At 47.0% G+C, this 27789-nt stretch overlaps 1 protein-coding gene across 5 annotated transcripts in view; it reads left to right on the top strand.

Moving 5' to 3' along the window:
- Window positions 1-27789, top strand: part of ERI3 (ERI1 exoribonuclease family member 3) — a 329148-nt gene that overhangs the window by 145963 nt on the left and 155396 nt on the right. The window lies entirely within an intron of this gene.

The following is a 27789-nucleotide window of genomic DNA, read 5'->3' as shown; positions in this document are numbered from 1 at the left end:
TGAATTGTATGATGAGTGTACAGGTGTGATAGGTGCGATGTATGATGAGTGTACAGGTGTGATAGGTGCGATGTATGATGAGTGTACAGGTGTGATAGGTGCGATGTATGATGAGTGTACAGGTGTAATAGGTGAGTTGTATGATGAGTGTACAGGTGTGATAGGTGCGATGTATGATGAGTGTACAGGTGTGATAGGTGCGATGTATGATGAGTGTACAGGTGGGATAGGTGAGATGTATGATGAGTGTACAGGTGTGACAGGTGAGATGTATGATGAGTGTACAGGTGTGACAGGTGAGATGTATGATGAGTGTACAGGTGTGACAGGTGAGATGTATGATGAGTGTACAGGTGTGATAGGTGGGATGTATGATGAGTGTACAGGTGTAATTGGTGAGTTGTATGATGAGTGTACAGGTGTGTTGGGTGAGATGTATGATGAGTGTACAGGTGTGATGATCAGTGTGTACGGCTTGCATGATATGCTGTGAGGCCGTATACTGCTGTACACTGCATATGATGGATCTAGTCTATAGATCATCCGGTGACAATGTATTACAATGTATCCTGACCCTATAGAAGCCGCTGTCTACATCCCAGCGGGGGAGGTGATGGGGGGCACACAGACCGGCCCCCGATCCTTCAACCACCAATCAGACATATAAATTGATGCTTTCTGTAACTCACACAAAATCTAATCTGACGCTCGGCGACATTCCCCTAATGTGACAGAAAATGAGGAAAAACAAATGTTTAAGAGTCGTCTTCCCAAGATTTAATATTCCCGTCCCGGAACAGCGCAGAATTAATCACCGGACCCCAAATCTAATTGTGAGCAGGAATCCCGGGCGCAAGCGTCTTCTGACCCTGTGATTATAAGATTATTATATTACGGGAGAAGTCTCATTACAGCTCATCTGTCATCCTTCACCCGGGGTTCCCCTGGTATGAGGACCCCGCACCCCCCGCCACCCACCCCATGTATGGCTTATACTAATGAACCCGCAGGCGGAGGAGGAACACGTCCCCGAAATATGGAACTGTGATAAATGGAAATTCTGGGAAAATGCTGCAAACTAGAATCCAGGGAAACAGAGGCAACCAACACACATCTATACACATACATGACATCATCCATACACATACATGACATCCTCTATACACATACATGACATCATCCATCCACATACATGGCATCATCTATACACATACATGACATCATCCATACACATACATGGCATCATCTATACACATACATGACATCATCCATACACATACATGACATCATCCATCCACATACATGACATCATCCATACACATACATGACATCATCCATACACATACATGACATGATCTATACACATACATGACATCATCTATACACATACATGACATCATCTATACACATACATGACATCATCTATACACATACATGACATCATCCATACACATACATGACATCATCTATACACATACATGACATCATCCATCCACATACATGACATCATCTATACAGATATATGACATCATCTATACACATACATGACATCATCCATCCACATACTTGACATCATCTATACAGATACATGACATCATCTATACACGTACAAGACATCATCTATACACATACATGACATCATCCATCCACATACATGACATCATCTATACACATACAAGACATAATCTATACAAATACAAGACATCATCTATACACATACATGACATCATCCATCCACATACATGACATTACCTATACACATATATGGCTTCATCCATACACATACATGGCATCATCCATACACATACATGACATCATCCATACACATACATGGCATCATCCATACACATACATGACATCATCCATACACATACATGACATCATCTATACACATACATGACATCATCCATACACATACATAACATCATCTATACACATACAGGACATCATCTATATACATACATAACATCATCTATACAAATACAAGACATCATCCATCCACATACATGACATCATCCATACACATACATGGCATCATCCATACACATACATGACATCATCCAACCACATACATGACATCATCTATACACATACATAACATCATCTATACACATACATGGCATCATCTATACACATACATGACATCATCCATACACATACATGACATCCTCTATACACATACATGACATCATCCAACCACGTACATGACATCATCTATACACATACATGACATCCTTTATACACATACATGACATCATCCATACACATACATGACATCTTCCATCCACATAAATGACATCATCCATCCACATACATGACATCCTCTATACACATACATGACATCATCTATACACATACATGGCATCATCTATACACATACATGGCATCCTTTATACACATACATGACATCATCCATCCAAATACATGACATCATCTATACACACACATGACATCATCCATCCAAATACATGACATCATCTATACACATACATGACATCATCCATCCAAATACATGACATCATCCTTACAAATACATGGCATCCTTTATACACATACATGACATCATCCATCCAAATACATGACATCCTCTATACACATACATGACACCATCCACATACATAACATCATCTATACACATACATGACATCATCTATACACATACATGACATCATCTATCCACATACATGACATCATCTATCCACATACATGACATCATCCATCCACATACATGACATCATCCATCCACATACATAACATCATCTATACACATACATGACATCATCCATCCAAATACATGACATCATCCATCCACATACATAACATCATCTATACACATACATGACATCATCTATACACATACATGACATCATTCATCCACATACATGACATCATCCATCCACATACATGACATTACCTATACACATATATGGCATCATCCATACACATACATGACATCATCTATACACATACATGACATCATCCATACACATACATGACATCATCCATACACATACATGGCATCATCCATACACATACATGACATCCTCTATACACATACATGACATCATCTATACACATACATGACATCATCTATACACATACATGACATCATCTATACACATACATAACATCATCTATACAAATACAAGACATCATACATCCACATACATGACATCATCTATACACATATATGGCATCATCCATACACATACATGGCATCATCCATACACATACATGGCATCATCCATACACATACATGACATCATCCAACCACATACATGAAATCATCTATACACATACATAACATCATCTATACACATACATGACATCATCTATACACATACATGACACCATCCACATACATGACATCATCTATACACATACATGGCATCATCTATACACATACATGACACCATCCACATACATGACATCATCTATACACATACATGACATCCTCTATACACATACATGACATTATCTATACACATACATGACATCCTTTATACACATACATGACATCATCCATCCAAATACATGACATCATCTATACACATACATGACATCATCTATACACATACATGACATCTTCCATCCACATACATGACATCATCCATCCACATACATGACATCCTCTATACACATACATGACACCTTCCACATACATGACACCTTCCACATACATGACATCATCTATCCACATACATGACATCATCCATCCACATACATGACATCATCCATACACATACATAACATCATCTATACACATACATAACATCATCCATACACATACATGACATCCTCTATACACATACATGACACCTTCCACATACATGATATCTTCTATACACATACATGACATCATCTATACACATACATGACATCATCTATTCACATACATGACATCATCCATCCACATACATGACATCATCCATACACATACATAACATCATCTATACACATACATGACATCATCCATCCACATACATGACATCATCCATACACATACATAACATCATCTATACACATACATAACATCATCCATACACATACATGACATCATCCATACACATACATAACATAATCTATACAGATAAATGACATCATCCATCCAAATACATGACATCATCCATCCACATACATAACATCATCTATACAGATACATGACATCATCCATCCACATACATGACATCATCCATCCACATACATGACATCATCCATACACATACATGACATCATCCATCCAAATACATGACATCATCCATACACATACATAACATCATCTATACACATACATGACATCATTCATCCACATACATGACATCATCCATCCACATACATGATATCATCCATACACATACATGACATCATCCATCCACATACATGACATCATCAATACACATACATGACATCATCTATACACACACATGACATCATCTATACACATACATGACATCATCTATCTACATACATGACATCATCCATACACATACATAACATCATCTATACACATACATGACATCATCCATCCAAATACATGACGTCATCTATATACATACATACATACATAACATCATCTATACACATACATGACATTATCCATCCACATACATGACATCATCCATCCACATACATAACATCATCTATACACATACATGACATCATCCATCCAAATACATGACATCATCCATCCACATACATGACATCATCTATACACATACATGACATCATTCATCCACATACATGACATCATCCATCCACATACATAACATCATCTATACACATACATGACAGCATCTATACACATACATGACATAATTCATCCACATACATGACATCATTCATCCACATACATAACATCATCTATCCACATACATGACATCATCCATACACATACATTACATAATCCATCCACATACATAACATCATCTATACACATACATAACATCATCTATACACATACAGGACATCATCCATCCACATACATGACATAATCCATCCACATACATGACATCATCTATACACATACATAAAATCATCTATACACATACATGACATCATCTATCCACATACATGACATCATCCATCCACATACATAACATCATCTATACACATACATGACACCATCCACATATATGACATCATCTATACACATACATGACATCATCCATCCACATACATGACATCATCTATACACATACATGACATCGTCTATACACATACATGACATCATCTATCCACATACATGACATCATCCATACACATACATGACATCATCCATACACATACATAACACCATCTATACACATACATGACATCATCTATATACATACATAACATCATCTATACACAAACATGACATCATCCATCCACATACATGACATCATCCATACACATACATAACATCATCTATACACATACATGACATCATCCATACACATACATGACATCATCCATTCAAATACATGACATCATCTATACACATATATGACATCATCCATACACATACATAACATCATCTATACACATACATGACATCATCCATACACATACATGACATCATCTATATACATACATAACATCATCTATACACATACATGACATCATCCATCCACATACATGACATCATCCATACACATACATAACATCATCTATACACATACATGACATCATCCATCCACATACATGACATCATCTATACACATACATGACATCATCCATCCAAATACATGACATCATCTATACACATACATGACATCATCCATACACATACATGACATCATCCATCCACATACATGACATCATCTATATACATACATAACATCATCTATACACAAACATGACATCATCCATCCACATACATGACATCATCCATACACATACATAACATCATCTATACACATACATGACATCATCCATACACATACATGACATCATCCATCCAAATACATGACATCATCTATACACATATATGACATCATCCATACACATACATAACATCATCTATACACATACATGACATCATCCATACACATACATAACATCATCTATACACATACATGACATCATCCATACACATACATAACATCATCTATACACATACAGGACATCATCCATCCACATACATGACATAATCCATCCACATACATGACATCATCTATACACATACATAAAATCATCTATACACATACATGACATCATCTATCCACATACATGACATCATCCATCCACATACATAACATCATCTATACACATACATGACATCATCCATCCAAATACATGACATCATCTATACACATACATGACATCATCCATACACATACATGACATCATCCATCCACATACATGACATCATCTATATACATACATAACATCATCTATACACAAACATGACATCATCCATCCACATACATGACATCATCCATACACATACATAACATCATCTATACACATACATGACATCATCCATACACATACATGACATCATCCATCCAAATACATGACATCATCTATACACATATATGACATCATCCATACACATACATAACATCATCTATACACATATATGACATCACCCATACACATACATGACATCATCTATATACATACATAACATCATCTATACACATACATGACATCATCCATCCACATACATGACATCATCCATACACATACATAACATCATCTATACACATACATGACATCATCCATACACATACATGACATCATCTATATACATACATAACATCATCTATACACATACATGACATCATCTATACACATACATGACATCATCCATCCAAATACATGACATCATCTATACACATACATGGCATCATCCATCCAAATACATGACATCATCTATACACATACATGACATCCTCTATACACATACATGACATCATCTATACACATACATGACATCATCTATACACATACATGACATCATCCATCCACATACATAACATCATCATTACACATACATGACATAATCTATACAGATACTTGACATCCCATAATATGATTAACACTTTAACACCAAATCCATTTTTAGTTTTTTTAGTTTTCATTTTTGACTCCCCACCTTCAAAAATATATAACTTTTTTATTTTTCCATGTGCAGAGCTCTGTGACGGCTTGTTATGTGCGGAACAAAGAGAGGGAGAGGATAAAACAATATATGAATTGATTATTTATGTATATATTAAATTATTATTATTATCTGCTTGCATTTATGTATTTTACACGTTCCTATCAGGTATCCATTTCTGTATTCTTTTACTCCCCTTCTTATTCTAAATAGACCCACCGATCATTACCGAGTGGTTACATGAATGAATACTGTTACAAATCATGTACAAAAACACCAGCTTATACGCCATAAATGTTTTATGCTTTATGTAACTGAGGAAGAGCCCAGTCCGGGCTTGAAATGCGTATTACAAAGCTTATTAATAAAGAAATCAAATTATGAAAAGTATTGAATTCGAGTGATTGGCGCCGTGAATAACCCTGGAAATCGGCGTCTACCAATTTTACTTTCTTCCTTGGCAAAACTGTTGCCAGTAAGTCCAGGACGGCCGCCTAAACCACTCAAAAGACAAAGCTGTTCTACGTGTTGTACCGACTGTACAACCGAAAAAGGTGAGCACATTTTCAATACATATAATTTGAGCCTAATTTGGTTTCTTTCTTTGCTTGGGACTTGTATGGAGAGGGCTTAGTTTGTGAGCCCTCTCCATACACCCACATGTAACGTACTATTACGTCACATGTGGGTAAGATGCATGATATTTTCTATCAGTAATATATACTGTATATAACATCAGGAGTATCTGGAGAGCGGATAGGTGGAATAGTCCTGAATTCTGTCTTCTCCACATTCTCATGAGCTCCTCCTAGTGGTGACTGTTGTGAAAGAAAAATCAGAATATGATGCTGACAGCAAAACATGGAATCAATCAGTGTGGAAATTTCCTGTATTCTTAGCACCATCTATTGTTCTCAGTTATCAGTATCCTGGTGCTGATGACATCATTACCCCTCACTCAGGTAGTCAGAGATCAGTCTGGTTGCCATTGTATAATATCTTATGGGGGTCATTTACTAAGGGCCCGAATCGCTATTTTTCGTCGGGTTTCTGAATATTACCGATTTGCGCCGTTTTTCCCTAAATTGCCCCAGGTTTTTGGTGCACGGGATCAGATTCTGGCGCATCGGCGCCGGCATGCATGTGACGTAAATCGGGAGCGTGACCGTCAGAAAACCAGACGGATTCGGAAAAAACGCAGAATTTAAAAAAAAATGTGTCGCTTGACACGCGCTTACCTGCACCCAAGATAGGACGGTGAACTCCGGCCAACTCCAGCAGACTTCAGCGCAGCAGCGACACCTGGTGGACATCAGGCGCACTACCTTAGTGAATCGTCGGAAGATCCGAATCCTCGGCGGAGAACACGCCGCTGGATCACGACAGGACCGGGAAAGTAAATCTGCCCCTATGTCTTCCTTAGGAATCGTTCTGTGACTTTTTCCCATGGTGCATTGTAGTTACTAATAACCGTAGCGGTGGCGTCGCTGGCCCCCTGTCAGCCGCCATATTGTCAGATATTAACCATCCTCATTGTTAAACTGGAACATACAATCTTCAAATCTTCAGACACAGCGATGCATCTTGATATGAGAAGCTGTGGAGTGCGTCGCAGCCGGCGTCTGATGTGTCCCGGGGCTGGAGGAATAAAAAGTCGCCATCGTGGAAAAGTAATGAGAAGAATAATGTTATTCCAAGCTGAAAGGCAAAATGGAAAGAAATCAGGATCTCATACAAAAGTTACAACTTTTATGTGACATTTCTATCGGCAGGAATCTCACAGGACACATGTCGATCCGAGAGAAAGTCAATTAACTCACGAGACGCCCGCGACCGTGACTCAAAGAGGAAGAATCCTCGCGGCCGGGCCCAGTCTGCACTCATTAAAGCAGACGTCCGGAGCCCATTATACACATATGATATCACTTAAAGGGACGCATGGAAAAATATTTTGCTGATTGGCACAGAGAGGGCCCCGCTCCTCCCCGCTACAGAGGCTCGTAAACCACCGCCTGTACAGGGGGCACAACACGAAACACAACTTAAGATCCATATCACAGCCCCAACTAATTGATCTAACACAGAACAGGAGGGAGCTCTGAGGAGTAGCAAGGACCCAGCAGGGGAGAGGACGGGCAAAGAATGGATAAGTGATGTCATGTACAGTGGTACAGAAAGTATTCAGACCCCTTTACATTTTTTACTCTTTGTTTCATTGCGGCCAATTGGTCAGAACAAAAAAGTTCTTTTTTTTGCTCATTGATGTACGCTTTGAACCAAAAACAGAAATTTAGTCTTATTTATAAAGCAAAAAAACCTGAAATCTCACATGGTAATTAGTATTAAGACCCTTTGCTGTGACACTCATATGCAGAGGGGCAGGAGGTTGATTTGTCATTTTGGATAAAGAGGCATAGTTTGTCTGCCTTCCGAGAGCAAAGAGGCAGGGAGACATCATGGGCCGCGTGGTGTGTTTTTGGTGGCGTGGCAGTGATGTTTTGACATCATGACCTGGATGGAGAGGTGGTGGTAGTAACCAAAAAAAACGGGACGAATATGGTATCTGGTCAGGGGCCTGGACCTTCATGGTGAAGTTGAGGCGTTCAGGTAACTCAGTCGCCCACATCCCTTCATCAGCCTTCCTGGGGAGGGGGTCGTATCCTGATCTTCTACCAGGGGCAGCCTAAGCTGTGTCACACGGGCGGTGACCCCACACATTTCAGCGTAAACTGCACTGTGCAGAAGTGTGGGGGTGTTGGCCATCTCGCTGCATCCTGTACAGGGCAGATTAGGTTAACCTGTGTGGTGATCTCGGTCACCCATTCAGCCAGTGCCCTCGTTCTTTCGCTAATGCGCGCTCAGCGAAGGCAATGAGGCTGAATTTGCTGGGATGGGGACTAGCAGAGGTGGAGGAACTGAGGGGCCAGGGAAGAAAGACACCTGTCCAACTGAGGCATCTATAGAAGTGTCAACAGGAGAGAGAGCGGGGGGAGTCTCGGGCTGCTGGGACAACCTCTGGCGCTCTCCTGGAGACCACACCTGTCGCTGAGGCCCCAGGGGATGATGTACTGGATGAGGAGGTCAGGAGGATGGAGAGGTAGGAAGGTGCCATGTCCTCAGACTCCTCCCATTATGAGAGTATGGACGAGGATAATAGGGCGTGGCTAGAGGAAAAGAGTAAGTGTGGCGCCAAAAAGAAGAAAAAGGATAAAAATAAGAGAGATGTAAGATCTTTTCCCACCCTGACTAAGGTACCCAAGGAAGGTGCAACCAACCCCCCACTGGTCAAACTTTCATATCGATTTCTGTCCCTGGATGGAGCCTCTCCTGCCGATGGAGGGGCTGAGGGAGAAGGGCCAGAGGTGGCAGAGCCTGCAGGGGGTGCCAAGTCTCCCCCTGGGGAGTCAGGGTCCTCAGAAGGGGAGTCTGGAGACGAGGAGGCAGGTCCTGGATCTATGGTCCCCAGTCCAAGTGGGACTGTTTATGTTTATATTGATTTAGGTGATGGGGGCCGGGTGAAGGTTTTGTTTATTTTCATGCTGAGTGAGACTAAGTGAGGATCAAGCCCTACCTTTTTACAAGTTGGCAGGTGGTCTTTGGAGGGGACTTCAATGCTGTCACAAGGCCCCAAGATGGCTTAACATCCAAGTTTTATAAGACCTTTAAGGACGCCTTGGTTCCCCTCTTGACTGAGGTATTCAATGAGTGTCTTTCCTCGGGCACTCTGGCGAAGTCAATGAGGAGGTCTGCCCTGATCATTCTGTCAAAGGGTAAGGACCGATCTCGTATTGAGAACTGGCGGCCCATAGCGCTTCTCAATACGGACAGAAAGGTTTTGGCAAAGGTGCTGTTTAATCGGCTGGTGCAGTTTGCGCCCCGGCTCCTTTCGGGGACCCAGCACTGCTCTGTTCCAGGCCGCAGCACATTTAGTGCTGTGCTTTGTGTCCGGGAGGCAGTGGAGCAGGGCAGGGCTGGTAACTGGAAGGGGTACTTGCTGTCCTTGGATCAGGCAAAAGCGTTTGATCGGGTTAACCACGAGTACCTGTGGTCTGTCCTTCTGAGGTATGGCCTGCCGGGGGAGTTTGTCAATTGGCTGAAAGTTTTGTACGCAGGGGCAGAGAGTTTCCCGCTTGTGAACGGTTGGATTGGCCGCTCTTTTGAGGTCGGGTCTGGTGTTCTCCAGGGTTGTCCTCTGAGCCCACTACTGTACGTGTTCGTGATTGACCCATTCCTTAGGAGGGTTGATCGTGGCCCATTGGTGGGAGTCGGGATGGACCAGGTGGCACCGGAAGCCACTCTAAGGCTGGTAGCGTACGCCGATGACGTCACTGTTTTTGTGTCCTCGAGGCGCAATGGGTGATGTCAGAGGTCGACCGCTACTCAGAGGCTTCTGGGTCCAAGATCAACTGGGATAAGTGTGAGAGTCTCTGGCTGGGAGAGGGGGATCCAGGCTTTGATCTCCCGAACACTCTTCCAGGGCCCAAAGACTCTGCCAAAGTTCTCGGGATCGATTTTGGCCAGGGGGATTACCCCATGCAAAACTGGGACGGCAGGCTTAAGATCGCCGCTCAGAAGGTGGACCAGTGGTTGGTCTTTGACCCTCAGGGAAAGGGTTTACCTGATTAAAACCTACCTGCTCCCGCTGCTGATTTATCTGGGCAGTGTATGTGTCTTGCCACAGCCTCTCTGGACTCGGGTCTACAGTCTGTTCTTCCAGCTGTTATGGGGGAATAGGCTGAACCTAATCAAGAGGGAGGTTACTTACCGCACGAGGAGACAAGGAGGGTTGTGTATGGTCAACCCTGTGGTGTTCCTAGTGAATACCTTTCTTAAAATCAATGTAGCAAACCTCTGGAAAGAGAGGGCTCCTCCGTGGGTATACTCCTGCAGGGGATGGTTTAGGCCTTTCTTCCAGGAATGGGAGACAGGAGGGCAAGTGAAGGATCTCCGTACACCGCATGGGCATCTTCCGGCTTACGCTACCCCGGTTCTGAAGGTGATTCCCCGTTGCACGTTATTTCTAGTCAGTCTAGTGGTCAGGTACCACACGTGGAACGCGCGGTGTTTAGTGTCGACGCAGCGTAAAATCCTCCCGGTGGATGAGGTGGTTAGGAACATTCTGGGTGACCTGGTGAAGGTGCGCTCTCTGGAGTATGAGAGGCTGGGCACGGGGAGGGCCTCTCTCCTTTGGAGGGGGTTCTCCTTTAGTGTCCCTTAGTCTGTCATCTCCTCTCCTGGTGTTGGGCTGATGCTGCACTGTAGATTTTTGTTTTGTGTTCTGAGGTTATAGTGATGTTGGGCTTGCAGGCGCCAAACCTGGGCTTTATGTTATTGATTTGTTATATGTTGATATGCTTCATGTGTTTGTATCTTGTGTACAGTGTGTATTTAGTTATATGTAGTTATATTTCTTGTGTATATAGGTTGGTTGGTTTTGGGGTGTTGGTGTTAGGGTGTTAGGTCGGGAGGGGGGTGGACGGGACTTGGACTATACGATCCTGGGCACTGGTCTGGACTATATAACGCAAACTTTATATGTTAGACCAGTGTCTGGGTGGGAGGGTGATGGGGGGATTTAGTTATATTTAACCCCTTACCGACATGTGACGTAATAATACGTCACATGTCGGGTCCCGGTACATGGAGAGGGCTCGCGGGCTGAGCCCTCTGCATAGCCGGTAAGTCTTTGCTGCATATTGCAGCAAAGGCTTACCGGTAACACCCGCGATCGGTGCCGGCAAAGGTGCCAGCGGCTTCAAAAAGACGGTGGCGCGCAGGCGCCGCCATCTTTCCGTGGATCGTCGCTCCCCGCGACATCATCGGGTAGCGGCGATCCGTCGCCATGGTAGCTTCGGGTTAACCCATTCATTACAATGTGCTGTCAGCACATTGTAATGTATGAGTAGTAAAATCCCCATATACTGCCATACTGTAGTATGGCAGTATATGATAGGATCGTACAGACCCCCTAGGGAGTCTGAAAAATAGTAAAAATAAAAATAAAAAAAAAGTTAAAATAAAATAGAATTGAAAAAATCATAAACACATTAGGTATTGCCGTGTCCGAAAATGCCCGATCTATCAAAATATGATAACGGTTTTTCACTGCGTTTAACCCCGTAACGGGAAATCGCGCCCAAAGTAAAAAACTGCACTTTTTTGCCATTTAAATTTTTTTTTAAAATTCTATAAAAAGTGATCAAAAGGTCATACAGTCCTAAAAATGATAACATTGTAAACGTCATCAAAATCCGCAAAAAACGACACGACCCACAGCTCCATACACCAAAGTATGAAAAAGTTATTAGCGCCTGAAGATGGCAAAATCCCCCAAAAAAATTTTGTACAGGAGGTTTTCATTTTTTTAAATGTATGAAAACATTATAAAACCTATACAAATTTGGTATCCCCGTAATCGTACCGACCCAAAGAATAAAGTTGACCTCTCATTTGGGGTGCACAGTGAAATCCGTAAAATCCAAGCCCACAAGAATACGGCACAAATGCGTTTTTTTTACCAATTTCACTGCATTTGGAATTTTTTTCCCGCTTCCAGGTACACGGCATGGACTATTAAATACCACAATTTTGAAGTGTCATTTGTTACGCAGAAAATAAGCCATCACACAGCTCTGTACATGGAAAAATAAAAAAGTTACAGATTTTTGAATGTGGGGAGTGAAAAATGAAAACGCTAAATCGAAAAAGGGCAGTGGCGGGAAGGGGTTAATGTTATTTCTGTTTGTCTTTTTCTGCTTATTATTGTTTAGTTATCTATATTATTATTAAAAAACTGGTGGGACTGGGTGACGGTTTTATTTGTTTTCATGCTGAGTGTGTGGTGTGTGTGGCTGGGCCAGGAGGTTTTGTAAGTATATTTTTGTTTATATTTGTTCTTTTGTAATTATTTCCCCAGAAGTTATGGCTTCATTTATGTTTATTATTGTTATGTTTTTCACTTTTATATAAAATAAAAGATTTACAGGCTGTAACTCAGGATCAGTACAGGATAAGTAATGTCATGTATGTACACAGTGACTGCACCCGCAGCAGAATAGTGAGTGCAGCTCTGGGATATAATGCAGGATGTAACTCAGGATCAGTACAGGATAAGTAATGTCATGTATGTACACAGTGACTGCACCAGCAGCAGAATAGTGAGTGCAGCTCTGGAGTATAATACAGGATGTAACTCAGGATCAGTACAGGATAAGTAATGTCATGTATGTACAGTGACTGCACCAGCAGCAGAATAGTGAGTGCAGCTCTGGAGTATAATACAGGATGTAACTCAGGATCAGTACAGGATAAGTAATGTCATGTATGTACACAGTGACTGCACCAGCAGCAGAATAGTGAGTGCAGCTCTGGAGTATAATACTGGATGTAACTCAGGATCAGTACAGGATAAGTAATGTCATGTATGTACACAGTGACTGCACCAGCAGCAGAATAGTGAGTGCAGCTCTGGAGTATAATACAGGATGTAACTCAGGATCAGTACAGGATAAGTAATGTCATGTATGTACACAGTGACTGCACCAGCAGCAGAATAGTGAGTGCAGCTCTGGAGTATAATACAGGATGTAACTCAGGATCAGTACAGGATAAGTAATGTCATGTATGTACACAGTGACTGCACCAGCAGCAGAATAGTTCGTGCTGACTCATTCTGCTGTGAACTGCTGTGGGTGTGGTTGTGTGCTGCTGAGCTCCTGCACCACCTGGAGCAATCTCCATCCACCCAGGCCTGCTCTCTCCTCCCCAGGGAGGGAGTGGGTTCTCTGGGATGAATCCTGCAGGAAAGTCCCAGGCTCCTGTCTCCCGGACCAGGCCGGCGGGGGGCAGGAGAAGCCAGTTACCGGCCAAAGCGGAGGGGGTGAGAAGATCTGCCCGGAGCCAAGGACGCAGCGATGTGACCTCGGCTGCCACCCCCAAGACCCAGGGAAGCCGCAAGGTCTCCGGTTCACAGAAGATCAAGGCAAGTAACATCAGCCTAAGTGCTCCTCCTGGAAAGCTGAGTGACTGTGCGGGAAAGCTGGGTGGTTCAGCTGAAAAGCTGGGTGCTCACGGAGGTGTTGAAAAAGCATGGGGTGATCTTAAGGCCCGGGAGTCTGCTTCCATCTATGGCTCCCGGATTGCTGAGCACCTCCGTGAGTACGAGGAAGCTGGAAAAGCGCTGAGGAGGCTCCAGGAGGAGATAAGGGAGACCTTGGCCCTAGCGGGGGTGGCCACTAAGAAGAAAAAGTCTGACTTTCTTACCACCATAGACAGACTTAAAGCCGAGGTCACCGCTCTGCAGGAGAAGCGTCATCTTATCCGCGAGCACAGTGGTCCGTTCCGTGAAAAGCTGGAGAATGACGCCCGGTTTGATGATATGCGCCAGGAGCAGTTAAGAAAGCTGAAGGGGCTTCAGATCCAGGCGGATGATGGCGATGATGAGGAGGATGAGGAAGACCTGCCGTGTCCGTCTGGTGGCCTGCACCAACACCAGCAGGCCTCGCACGACAGGCTGCCTGCAGAGCAAGCGCCATTACCATCAGGCTGCGGCTCTGCCAACCTGGAGGAGGAAAGTGATGACAGCGGCCAGGGGGGGGCGCTAATGGCTCAGATCCGTCAGCTTGAGTCCCCAGTTCACCTCCAAAACTTCTCCTTCGGCGATGATTTGCCAGATGACGACCAAAAGAGAAAGAAGAGAGCCAAGAAGATCAAGGCGTCTCAGGAGGTGAATCTGGTGTTTCGTCCCCTCCCTGTTCCCTCCGGGCGGGCAGCAGTGCCAGCCTGTCGTGTAGGCCCCGTTACCCAGCCCAGCACGAATCCTGCAGTGGACTCGGTGCCAGGGTGCGGGGAGAGTGCAAAGCCACGTTCCATCATGGCGCAGAGCACCAGCCTTGTTTGTAGTAGCAAGGATGGTGCAGGGAAGGCATCGGCCGAAAGGCCGGACAGTGAGGGCGATCCGGCAGGTCCTGGTACTGTGCGCTGCCCCCTAGTGGGAGGGGGGGTGGCCCAGTGCCAGGAGCAGTGGCGGTGGCTCCTGTGGCCCCTAGCGCTGTGGCTGTTGCTTGCTCCGGTGAGCAGCGGCAGTGTGATGGGGCTGCTGGGGCTTGTGGTGCAGCGCCTCCCAATCATCCTGTGCAGCCTGTGCAAAAGGGCACAGGAAAAATATTATTCTGTATTGGCTCATCTGACCCTGGAGAGGGCACAAAGAGACTGTCCGGAGTTAATAAAGACAGGAGGCCTCTTGCATCTAGTGAGCAGCGATGCTCCAACCTTAGAAAAACTGCGGGACAACAAGGGGTTAATGCCAATGAGGCAGAGGGCACAAGTAAGATCGGGGTTGGAGCTGCCTCTTCTCAGGCTGTATCAGCTATGGAGGTGGCTCTACCCCCAGTGTCCAGTGACGCTGAGGCAACCCCAGGTCCTCCTGGCCCAGCTGGTGTGAGTGATGCAAGGAAGCGAGGCGGTAATGTACATAGTGTGGTGAATGTGGGGGTGGTGAATGGCGCTGAGGGGGATCCTGGTGTGAGTGCTGGTCCATCTGCACCCCCAGTGGTGGCCGCTCCCATAAGGAGCTATGCGAGTGTCACCGCTGGGGCAAGTGGGGTTAACTCCTTGTCTCCTGGCTCTGGGAACAGCGTTTTGCAAAGGTGTCTTCTGGAGGCTCTCAGGAGAGGGGAAAAGTCAATCACTGTAGAGGGGAGAGAGGTTGATCTGTCCTTCTGGACAGACAGGCATGGCCTGGCAGCCTTCCAAGAGAAAAGGGGGGGAGAGACTGTATGGTCTTTACCCACAACTGGGCCCGGAGCTGCCCGTAGGAATGTGGTTCGTCTTCGCTGGAGGGGCAGTGACGCATGCCCACCCAGGTCAAGGGTGGTGGAGCTCCTCCTGAAGATGAACTTCAGGGCTAGTGACATCTTTGCCCTGATACATCCTTATGGTACTCCGGAGTTCGATGTCAGCTTTGTTCGGCCGGAGGGCTTAGAGCTCTTCTGGTCGAATTATGAGCTGGCAAAGAACGAGCCTGGCTGGCGAGACTTTGCTGTGCAAGCAGTGTCTCGCCAAAACACAGTCAAGAAGGTGACCGTTTTGACCCGTAACGAGTCACTTTCTTGCATGGACATCATGACTTGGCTCAGTCGTTATGGTGAGGTTGTACAGGTACCTCAGAAAAACCGCGATGAATTTGGCATTTGGTCTGGGGCCTGGACCTTCATGATGAAGTTGAAGTGTTCAGGCGGCACAGTCGCCCACATTCCTTCTTCAGCCTTTCTTGGGCGAGACAGAATCCTGATTTTCTACCAGGGGCAGCCGAAGGTCTGTCACAGGTGCGGTGACCCCACACACTTCAGCGCCAGCTGCCAAGTGCAGAAGTGCGCTTTGTGTGGTGGGCTAGGTCATCTCGCTGCATCCTGTAAGGACATTAGGTGTAACCTGTGTGGTGAGCTCGGTCACCCTTTCAGCCGTTGTCCTCGCTCCTTTGCCAATGCGGTTGTGACCCCAGTGGAGGAGAGCCATGAGGTTGCTTCTGCTGGGGAAGGTACCAGCAGAGGTGGAGGAGCTGAGGGGCCTGTGAAGAAAAGCAAGAAGAAGTCGCCTTCTCAGTTGAGGCGGCTTGAAGCCAGACAAAAAGGGAGAGAACTGGGGAAGCCTCAGGTTGCTGGGGTGACCCTTGGTCCTTCCTCAGAGGCTGGTCTTGCTACTGAGGCCCTGAGGGATGATGAGTTGGATGAGGAGGTCAGGAGGATGGAGCGCGAGAAAGGTGCCATGTCCTCCACGTCCTCCCATTATGAGAGTATGGATGAGGATAACAGGATTTGGCTAGAAAATAAGCGCAAGCAGAAAAAGAAAAAACGCGGCGTATCTAAGGTACCTAAGGAAGGGAAAACTTCCTCCCCTCTGGTTGAGCTTTCCAACCAGTTCCTCACCCTCGATGAGATCGCCTCCTCGGAAGGAGAGGCTGAGGGTGGGGTTCTGGAGGTGGCGGCGGAGCAGCCTGCAGGGGGCGCCGAGTCTCTATCCTCTGGGGATGCTGGGTCCTCAGAGTGGGAGACTGACTCAGAGCCAGGAGACAAGGACGAAGGAGAGGGTGGTCCGGGTGGGTCCTTGGGGGCCAGTAATAACATGGACACCTCAATTTCGTTAAAAAGAAGTTGCCCCAATTCTGAAGGGAAAAGGGAAAAGGGATCATCCTCAGAGGACAGTAGAGGGAAGGGAGGTAGTAAGAAAAAAGCCGTCTAACTCAATCACTCATGATGGCGGCACCCACTCCGTTGACGCTGGCGTCCATTAATGTCGCCAGCATTAAGTCTGATGCGGCTAGATTTGCGGCCTTTGATTTTCTCGGCCGTGTTGAAGCCGACATTTTATTTTTGCAGGAGACCAGGCTGCCAGATTTGGCGGCCGTGTTTAAAGCTAAGAGGGAATGGAGACACGGGCCTTCCTATTGGTCTCTTGCGGCCGAGCCGTATAGCGGAGTGGCGGTCCTTTTTACCGCACCGGTAGAATGCCGACGAGTTATTGAGTTAGAAATGGGGAGGTGCCTGATCCTGGATGTCCTCATGAAGGGACAAGAACTTCGTCTTATTAACATCTATGGTCCCCAGTCCAAGTGGGACAGGAAGTGTCTCTTTATGAGGATCAAGCCCTACCTTTTTACAAGTCGGCAGGTGGTCTTTGGAGGGGACTTCAATGCTGTCACGAGGTCCCAGGATAGGGGAGGTTCCAGAGACAAGCTGACTTATGATAGCGTCGCTCTTAATAGCATAGCCAGTGAGGCTCGCCTGGTGGATGTCCACATCCGGCACACCCCAGGCCACGCGGGGTTCACCTATTATAGGGGTAGCTGCAGGTCTAGAATAGACAGGTTTTATTTAAAGGAGGAAGCCATCTCTTCAGCAGTGTCCGTTGTTGAGGTGGAGTTCTCCGACCACTGTTTAATTTTGTTTTCTCTGAATGTTACAGAGACCCCCCGGATGGGAAGAGGCTACTGGAAGCTCAATTCGTCTCTCCTGGAAGAAGCAGAGATAAGACAATCCTTTGAGGACTTTCTTCAGAGCCAGGTACCATTGCTGGGCCTTTGTAGCAGTAAGTCAGAGTGGTGGGAGATGCTCAAGAAAAGGGTGGCGAGATTCTTCCGCCAGCTCTCGAGCCTCAGGAGCCTGGACAGGTACCGCCTGTATCAGGGCCTGAGGAGGAAACTCGAGCATCTCGTCTCGACTGGAGGTAGTCGTGAGGACATCTCCAGAGTGAAATCCTTGCTGAAGAGGTGTCAGTACGATAGACACGCATCTTTGGTTTTTGAGAGGGATTACGGGAAATACCGCTCGCCCGACCCTTACAGAAACTGCAAGATGTCAGTGAATGGTAAAGTTGTCACGGGACTGGTTGACAGTACGGGATCCCTGAAAAGGTCCAGATCAGGGATTCTGGAGGTCGTCAGATCCTTCTACTCACACCTCTTGGGCAGGAAGGATCTAGATCGGGATGTGATGTCGGCTTTCCTGGCTGAAACTGTCCCTGCGCCAGGAGTAGACCCCTCTCTTGATGTTTTGATAGAGATGATCAGGGAAGAGGAAGTCAGCCTGGCGATTGAAGGGCTCGCCCTCAAGAAATCGCCAGGTCCGGATGGCTTAACATCTGAGTTTTATAAGACCTTTAAGGACGCCTTGGTTCCCCTCTTGACTGAGGTATTCAATGAGTGTCTTTCCTCGGGCGCTCTGCCGAAGTCAATGAGGAGGTCAGCCCTGATCATCCTGTCAAAGGGTAAGGACCGATCTCGTATTGAGAACTGGCGTCCCATAGCGCTTCTCAATACGGACAGAAAGGTTTTGGCAAAGGTGCTGTTTAATCGGCTGGTGCAGTTTGCACCCCGGCTCCTTTCGGGGACCCAGCACTGCTCTGTTCCAGGCCGTAGTACATTTAGTGCTGTGCTTTGTGTCCGGGAGGCAGTGGAGCAGGGCAGGGCTGGTAACTGGAAGGGGTACTTGCTGTCCTTGGATCAGGCAAAAGCGTTTGATCGGGTTAACCACGAGTACCTCTGGTCTGTCCTTCTGAGGTATGGCCTGCCGGGGGAGTTTGTCAATTGGCTAAAGGTTTTGTACGCAGGGGCAGAGAGTTTCCCGCTTGTGAACGGTTGGATTGGCCGCTCTTTTGAGGTTGGGTCTGGTGTTCGCCAGGGTTGTCCTCTGAGCCCACTTCTATACGTGTTTGCGATTGACCCATTCCTTAGGAGGGTTGATCGTGGGCCGTTGGTGGGAGTCGGGATGGACCGGGCGGCACCGGAAGCCACTCTAAGGGTGGTAGCGTATGCTGATGATGTCACCGTTTTTGTGTCCTCGAGAGGGGAGGCGCAATGGGTGATGTCAGAGGTTGACCGCTACTCAGAGGCTTCTGGGTCCAAGATCAACCGGGATAAGTGTGAGAGTCTCTGGCTGGGAGAGGGGGATCCAGGGTTTGATCTCCCGGACACTCTTCCAGGGCCCCAAGACTCTGCCAAAGTTCTCGGCATCGAATTTGGCCAGGGGGATTACCCCATGCAAAACTGGGACGGCAGGCTTAAGATCGCCGCCCAGAAGGTGGACCAGTGGAAGGGTTGGTCTTTGACCCTCAGGGAAAGGGTGAACTTGATTAAAACTTACCTGCTCCCATTGCTGATATATCTGGGCAGTGTGTGCATGTTGCCAGAACCCCTCTGGACTCGGGTCTACAGTCTGTTCTTCCAGCTGTTATGGGGGAATAGGCTGAACCTAATCAAGAGGGAGGTTACTTACCGCACGAGGAGACAAGGAGGGTTGTGTATGGTCAACCCTGTGGTGTTCCTAGTGAATACCTTTCTTAAGATCAATATCGCAAACCTCTGGAAAGAGAGGGCTCCTCCGTGGGTATACTCCTGCAGGGGATGGTTTCGGCCTTTCTTCCAGGAATGGGAGACAGGAGGGCGAGTGAAGGATCTTCGTACACCACATGGGCATCTTCCGGCTTACGCTACCCCGGTTCTGAAGGTGATTCGCCGGTGGGGTCTGGGAATGTGGGAGATCAGGACCATGTCGAGGAAAGTCCTTGACAAAAGGGTTCTGTTGACCCATTTCCAGAAGCCTCTGGCCCTCAGGGATTGCCCAAGTCGGGATCTTGGGGTGGGTTTAGGTCTTTTGAATTCCATCAGGATCCCCTTGAAGTTTTGGGACTTGACTTGGCGCTGCTTCCATGGAAAGCTGTGTGTGAGGGACAATCTGAAGTGTAGGAGCTCTGAGGAAAGGGGTTGTCCCCGGGAGGAGTGCGGTGGCCTGCTGGAGAGCATGGACCACTTCCTGCTTCAGTGCCCCTTTAACACAGAGGTGTACAACCGGGTGGGCGCTTCCATCCATTGGCCCGGGTTGGCCGGTCTCTCCTATGCGGAGTGGGCCTATGGAGCATTCAGAGGCCTGGGTGGCCGGGACCGCTGCACGTTATTCTTAGTCAGTCTAGTGGTCAGGTACCACACGTGGAACGCACGGTGTTTAGTATCGACGCAGCGTAAAATCCTCCCGGTGGATGAGGTGGTTAGGAACATTCTGGGTGACCTGGTGAAGGTGCGCTCTCTGGAGTATGAGAGGCTGGGCACGGGGAGGGCCTCTCTCCTTTGGAGGGGGTTCTCCTTTAGTGTCCCTTAGTCTGTCATCTCCGCTCCTGGTGTTGGGCTGAAGCTGACACTGTAGATTTTTGTTTTGTATCTGAGGTTATAGTGATGTAGGGGCTTGCAGGCGCCGAACCTGGGCTTTATGTGGTTGGTTTGTTATGTTGATATGTTTAATGTGTTTGTATTTTGTGTACAGTGTGTATTTATGTAGTTATAGTTAATGTGTATATAGGTTGGTTGGTTTTGGGGTGTTGGTGTTAGGGTGTTAGGTTGGGAGGGGGGTGGATGGGATTTGGACAATATGATCCTGGGCACTGGTCTGGACTATATAGCGCGAACTTTGGACGTTAGACCAGTGTCTGGGTGGGAGGGTGATGGGCGTGGGATTTAGTTAGTTATATTTAATGTTTTTATTTCCTGTTTGTCTTTTATTTGCTGCGTATTCTTTAGTTATTTATGGAAAAAAAAAAAAAAAAAAAATTATTGTAAAAAATTATAAAAAAAAAAAAAAAAAAAAAAAAAAAAAATTAGGTGGTGGGATTGGGTGAAGGTTTTGTTTTATAATGCTGATTGTGTGGTGTGTGTGTGGCTGGGCCAGGAGATTTTCGTAAGTCTCTTTTAGTTTGTATTATTGTTTTGTTATTATTATTATTGTTTTGTTTTGCCAGAAGTTATGGCTTGATTTATGTTTATTGTTGTAATGTTTTTCATTTTTATATATAAAATAAAAGATTTACAGGATGTAACTCAGGATCAGTACACGATAAGTAATGTCATCTATGTACACAGTGAATGCACCAGCAGCAGAAAAGTGAGTGCAGCTCTGGAGTATAATACAGAATGTAACTCAGGATCAGTACCGGATAAGTAATGTCATGTATGTACACAGTGACTGCACCAGCAGCAGAATAGTGAGTGCAGCTCTGGAGTATAATACAGGATGTAACTCAGGATCAGTACAGGATAAGTAATGTCATGTATGTACACAGTGACTGCACCAGCAGCAGAATATTGACAGAGGAGGGATATTATGTATGACTTATAATAACATTATTAAACTTCCAGAGATGACACTTGTGATAAGGACGTCGCTCGCTGTCATACATGATGGAGGATTAAAGGAGGCAGAAGAGGCGCAGGGACAATGATAACTTGGAGCCTCATATAATGACATGGAGTGGGGGCGACAGATGTATACAGCAATGGTAATTTGGGAGCCTCAGGCCTGTCAATTAAAGGGAATCACTGTATGGGCTCATTACATGGCACAGGATGTACAGAAGATTGGGAGTATAAGACAGAGGTGTATACTGCTGCAGTCTGTGGGTGAGATGGTGCCACATCTGCTCCAGCTTCTTACCATCTACATTTATAATTTTACCTTCCCTAAAAATATGAATTGTGCAATAAACACTCTGCAGATAGAAAAAAAAAAATTAGGCTCCAAAGATTCTTAAATACAGAAAATATCAACCTAAAAATAATAATAACAGATGATAAATAGTAACAGGATAAAGATGATGATGGAATCCGATTCATTCTTAGGTTCATCTTCTTTTTCTCTGTTATCTCCTCTGTTTCTATTCTTCATCTTCTTTTTGTATCTTCTATTGCTGAAGATTTGTGTCTTTCCCTCCGGTGGATCCTCTCTGGAGGTGTCTGTGTCCCTCCTGTGGATCCTCTCTGGAGGTGTCTGTGTCTTTCTCTCCTGTGGATCCTCTCTGGAGGTGTCTGTGTCTTTCCCTCCTGTGGATCCTCTCTGGAGGTGTCTGTGTCCTTCCCGTGGATCCTCTCCGGAGGTGTCCGTGTCTTTCTATCCTGTGGATCCTCTCTGGAGGTGTCCGTGTCTTTCTCTCCTGTGGATCCTCTCTGGAGGTGTCTGTGTCTTTCCCTCCTGTGGATTCTCTCTGGGGGTGTCTGTGTCTTTCCCTCCTGTGGATCCTCTCTGGGGGTGTCTGTGTCTTTCCCTCCTGTGGATCCTCTCTGGGGGCGTCTGTGTCTTTCTCTCCTGTGGATCCTCTCTGGAGGTGTCTGTGTCTTTCTCTCCTGTGGATCCTCTCTGGAGGTGTCTGTGTCTTTCTCTCCTGTGGATCCTCTCTGGAGGTGTCTGTGTCTTTCCCTCCTGTGGATCCTCTCTGGAGGTGTCTGTGTCCCTCTCGTGGATCCTCTCCGGAGGTGTCCGTGTCTTTCTCTCCTGTGGATCCTCTCTGGAGGTGTCCGTGTCTTTCTCTCCTGTGGATCCTCTCTGGAGGTGTCTGTGTCTTTCCCTCCTGTGGATTCTCTCTGGGGGTGTCTGTGTCTTTCCCTCCTGTGGATCCTCTCTGGGGGTGTCTGTGTCTTTCCCTCCTGTGGATCCTCTCTGGGGGCGTCTGTGTCTTTCTCTCCGGTGGATCCTCTCTGGAGGTGTCTGTGTCTTTCCCTCCGGTGGATCCTCTCTGGAGGTGTCTGTGTCTTTCCCTCCTGTGGATCCTCTCTGGAGGTGTCTGTGTCTTTCTCTCCGGTGGATCCTCTCTGGAGGTGTCTGTGTCTTTCCCTCCTGTGGATCCTCTCTGGAGGTGTCTGTGTCTTTCCCTCCGGTGGATCCTCTCTGGAGGTGTCTGTGTCTTTCCCTCCTGCGGATCCTCTCTGGAGGTGTCTGTGTCTTTCCCTCCTGTGGATCCTCTCTGGGGGTGTCTGTGTCTTTCCCTCCTGTGGATCCTCTCTGGAGGTGTCTGTGTCTTTCTCTCCTGTGGATCCTCTCTGGAGGTGTCTGTGTCTTTCTCTCCTGTGGATCCTCTCTGGAGGTGTCTGTGTCTTTCCCTCCTGTGGATCCTCTCTGGAGGTGTCTGTGTCCCTCCTGTGGATCCTCTCTGGAGGTGTCTGTGTCTTTCTCTCCTGTGGATCCTCTCTGGAGGTGTCTGTGTCCCTCTTGTGGATCCTCTCTGTAGGTGTCTGTGTCCCTCCTGTGGATCCTCTCTGGAGGTGTCTGTGTCTTTCTCTCCTGTGGATCCTCTCTGGAGGTGTCTGTGTCTTTCCCTCCTGTGGATCCTCTCTGGAGGTGTCTGTGTCCCTCCCGTGGATCCTCTCCGGAGGTGTCCGTGTCTTTCTCTCCTGTGGATCCTCTCTGGAGGTGTCTGTGTCTTTCTCTTTGGTGGATCCGCTCTGGAGGTGTCTGTGTCTTTCCCTCCTGTAGATCCTCTCTGGGGGCGTCTGTGTCTTTTTTTCCTGTGGATCCTCTCTGGAGGTGTCTGTGTCTTTACCTCCTGTGGATCCTCTCTGGGGGTGTCTAAGTCTTTCCCTTCTGTGGATCCTCTCTGGAGGTGTCTGTGTCTTTCCCTCCTGTGGATCCTCTCTGGAGGTGTCTGTGTCTTTCTCTCCTGTGGATCCTCTCTGGGGGTGTCATTTTCTTTCCCTCCTGTGGATCCTCTCTGGGGGTGTCTGTGTCTTTCCCTCCTGTGGATCCTCTCTGGGGGTGTCTGTGTCTTTCCCTCCTGTGGATCCTCTCTGGGGGTGTCTGTGTCTTTCCCTCCTGTGGATCCTCTCTGGAGGTGTCTGTGTCTTTCCCTCCTGAGGATCCTCTATGGAGGTGTCTGTGTCTTTCCCTCCTGTGGATCCTCTCTGGAGGTGTCTGTGTCTTTCCCTCCTGTGGATCCTCTCTGGAGGTGTCTGTGTCTTTCTCTCCGGTGGATCCTCTCTGGAGGTGTCTGTGTCTTTCTCTCCTGTGGATCCTCTATGGAGGTGTCTGTGTCTTTCCCTCCGGTGGATCCTCTCTGGGGGTGTCTGTGTCTTTCCCTCCTGTGGATCCTCTATGGAGGTGTCTGCGTCTTTCCCTCCGGTGGATCCTCTCTGGGGGTGTCTGTGTCTTTCCCTCCTGTGGATCCTCTCTGGAGGTGTCTGTGTCTTTCCCTCCGGTGGATCCTCTCTGGGGGTATCTGTGTCTTTCCGTCCTGTGGATCCTCTATGGGGGTGTCTGTGTCTTTCCCTCCTGTGGATCCTCTCTGGAGGTATCTGTGTCTTTCCCTCCTGTGGATCCTCTCTGGGGGTGTCTGTGTCTTTCCCTCCTGTGGATCCTCTCTGGAGGTGTCTGTGTCTTTCCCTCCTGTGGATCCTCTCTGGAGGTGTCTGTGTCTTTCTCTCCTGTGGATCCTCTCTGGAGGTGTCTGTGTTTTTCTCTCCTGTGGATCCTCTCTGGGGGTGTCTGTGTCTTTCCCTCCTGTGGATCCTCTCTGGAGGTGTCTGTGTTTTTCTCTCCTGTGGATCCTCTCTGGAGGTGTCTGTGTCTTTCTCTCCTGTGGATCCTCTCTGGGGGTGTCTGCGTGTTTCCCTCCTGTGGATCCTCTCTGAAGGTGTCTGTGTCTTTCCCTCCTGTGGATCCTGTCTGGGGGTGTCTGTGTTTTTCCCTCCTGTGGATCCTCTCTGGAGGTGTCTGTGTCTTTCCCTCCTGTGGATCCTCTCTGGGGGTGTCTGTGTCTTTCTCTCCTGTGGATCCTCTCTGGGGGTGTCTGCGTCTTTCCCTCCTGTGGATCCTCTCTGAAGGTGTCTGTGTCTTTCCCTCCTGTGGATCCTGTCTGGGGGTGTCTGTGTCTTTCCCTCCTGTGGATCCTCTCTGGAGGTGTCTGTGTCTTTCCCTCCTGTGGATCCTCTCTGGAGGTGTCTGTGTCTTTCCCTCCTGTGGATCCTCTCTGGAGGTGTCTGTGTCCCTCCTGTGGATCCTCTCTGGAGGTGTCCGTGTCTTTCTCTCCTGTGGATCCTCTCTGGAGGTGTCTGTGTCTTTCCCTCCTGTGGATTCTCTCTGGGGGTGTCTGTGTCTTTCCCTCCTGTGGATCCTCTCTGGGGGTGTCTGTGTCTTTCCCTCCTGTGGATCCTCTCTGGGGGCGTCTGTGTCTTTCTCTACTGTGGATCCTCTCTGGAGGTGTCTGTGTCTTTACCTCTTGTGGATCCTCTCTGGGGGTGTCTGTGTCTTTCTCTCCTGTGGATCCTCTCTGAAGGTGTCTGTGTCTTTCCCTCCTGTGGATCCTGTCTGGGGGTGTCTGTGTCTTTCCCTCCTGTGGATCCTCTCTGGAGGTGTCTGTGTCTTTCCCTCCTGTGGATCCTCTCTGGAGGTGTCTGTGTCTTTCCCTCCTGTGGATCCTCTCTGGAGGTGTCTGTGTCCCTCCTGTGGATCCTCTCTGGTGGTGTCTGTGTCTTTCCCTCCTGTGGATTCTCTCTGGAGGTGTCTGTGTCCCTCCTGTGGATCCTCTCTGGTGGTGTCTGTGTCTTTCCCTCCTGTGGATCCTCTCTGGGGGTGTCTGTGTCTTTCCCTCCGGTGGATCCTCTCTGGAGGTGTCTGTGTCTTTCTCTCCTGTGGATCCTCTCTGGAGGTGTCTGTGTCTTTCCCTCCTGTGGATCCTCTCTGGAGGTGTCTGTGTCTTTCCCTCCTGTGGATCCTCTCTGGTGGTGTCTGTGTCTTTCCCTCCTGTGGATCCTCTCTGGTGGTGTCTGTGTCTTTCCCTCCTGTGGATCCTCTCTGGAGGTGTCTGTGTCTTTCTCTCCTGTGGATCCTCTCTGGGGGTGTCTGTGTCTTTCCCTCCTGTGGATTCTCTCTGGAGGTGTCTGTGTCTTTCCCTCCTGTGGATTCTCTCTGGAGGTGTCTGTGTCTTTCCCTCCTGTGGATCCTCTCTGGAGGTGTCTGTGTCTTTCTCTCCTGTGGATCCTCTCTGGGGGTGTCTGTGTCTTTCCCTCCTGTGGATTCTCTCTGGGGGTGTCTGTGTCTTTCTCTCCTGTGGATCCTCTCTGGTGGTGTCTGTGTCTTTCCCTCCTGTGGATCCTCTCTGGAGGTGTCTGTGTCTTTCTCTCCTGTGGATCCTCTCTGGGGGTGTCTGTGTCTTTCCCTCCTGTGGATCCTCTCTGGAGGTGTCTGTGTCTTTCCCTCCTGTGGATTCTCTCTGGAGGTGTCTGTGTCTTTCTCTCCTGTGGATCCTCTCTGGGGGTGTCTGTGTCTTTCCCTCCTGTGGATCCTCTCTGGAGGTGTCTGTGTCTTTCCCTCCTGTGGATTCTCTCTGGGGGTGTCTGTGTCTTTCTCTCCTGTGGATCCTCTCTGGAGGTGTCTGTGTCTTTCCCTCCTGTGGAT

The sequence above is a fragment of the Engystomops pustulosus genome, chromosome 10 (assembly GCF_040894005.1).
Source record: "Engystomops pustulosus chromosome 10, aEngPut4.maternal, whole genome shotgun sequence".
In the NCBI taxonomy this organism is placed as follows: domain Eukaryota; kingdom Metazoa; phylum Chordata; class Amphibia; order Anura; family Leptodactylidae; genus Engystomops; species Engystomops pustulosus.
Note: the sequence above shows the minus strand (reverse complement) of the source record. Positions and strands in the feature narration are given on the sequence as shown.